General features: G+C 46.8%; 1 pseudogene; it reads right to left on the reverse strand.

Annotated features, from left to right (window-relative positions):
• Positions 1-236: 236 nt before the first annotated feature.
• On the reverse strand, positions 237-355 carry LOC143928600 (5S ribosomal RNA; annotated as a pseudogene).
• Between the last annotated feature and the right edge of the window lie 1,051 nt (positions 356-1,406).

Here is a 1,406-nt window from a genome sequence, read left to right on the forward strand (position 1 = left end):
TCATGTCGAATCTCCTATTCTATATCGAACTGTTGTAACAATGAAAACGAAAATAAAGCATTTATTTATGTCGGATCTTTCGTTTTTCGGATTTTGTGCTTTCGTTATCGTTTGTCAAAACGAAAACGAAAATAGCTGAAATTCGGACGAAAATGCATTCGGACGAAAACGAATGCACATGTCTAGCACATATGCATCTCTGATGTCGATAGATGCCAGAAGTTCTCATCCTAAAAAGCCTACGGCACCTGGTATTCCCAGGTGGTCTTCCATCCAGGTACTAACCAGGCCCGACCCTGCTTAGCCTCTGAGATCAGAGAAGATTGGGAACTTTCAGCGTGATGTGGCCGTAGGCTGCAGGATATAAAGCACCGACCTTATCGACTCCATGCAAAATGAACAAACCTTCAGGAATTGATCCAGATCTTTGAGATCTAGAATGGGTCTGACATCTCCATTCGGTTTTGGTACTGTGAAGAGGTTTGAATAGAACCCTAAACCTTGCTCTTCTGTGGGGATTTGCATGATCAACCCTTGAGCTGGTAATCGGTCTAACTGCCAAATCAGAAATTGCCTTTTCCTTGGATCTTTGGGAACGTTTGACCTTAGAAAAATGAGGCGGTGGAACTCTCGAAACTCTAGTTTGTAACCTAGCGTTATTGTGGAGACAACCCATCTGTCCTGAATTTCCTCCTGCCAGACTCCTGAGAACTGTAAAGCCCCGTACACACGAGCGGACTTTTCAACATCCAAAGTCTGACGGAATGATTCCGGCAGACTATTCGATCGTGTGTGGGCTGCAACGGACTTTTGATTCCCAAAAGTCTGACAGACTTTAGAAAATGGAATATGCTTCAAATTTTTCAGACGGAACTCCGCCAGACCCAGTTCCTACCGAAAAATTTGCTCGTGTGTATGCTATTCCGACGGACTAAAACCGACGCTAGGGCAGCTATTGGCTACTGGCTATGAACTTCCTTATTCGAGTCCAGTCGTACGTCATCACGTTCGAATCCGTCGGAGTTTGGTGTGATTGTGTGTGGCCAAGTCCGCTCATTCGGAAAGTCCGTCAGAACTCTGTCAGAACTCTGGCAGAACTCCGGCAGAACTCCTTCGGAAGTCTGTGGGACATAAGTCCTGTCGTGTGTACGCGGCATAAGAGTCTTACCCCCTGCCCTGGCGAGCATGGGCGCCCCTTCATAATGAGGCTTTAGAATTCTGTTTTGCAGGTTTCCATCCCCAGGTACCTGGGCCTGACCCTGAGGCTTTCCTTTAGAATGACAGCGGAAGCCGTCGCGACTGCCTAGAGGCAGATGCCCTTGGCCCCGGAGAAAGAGCCCGCTTAAATGAAGGGCGTTTATTCCTTCTTTTGACTTTGGATGTATATGTCCAAATCATCCCCAAAT

Source organism: Lithobates pipiens, unplaced genomic scaffold (assembly GCF_037356315.1).
Source record: "Lithobates pipiens isolate NorthernLeopardFrog02 unplaced genomic scaffold, aLitPip1_a1.2 Scaffold_23, whole genome shotgun sequence".
Classification (NCBI taxonomy): Eukaryota; Metazoa; Chordata; class Amphibia; order Anura; family Ranidae; genus Lithobates; species Lithobates pipiens.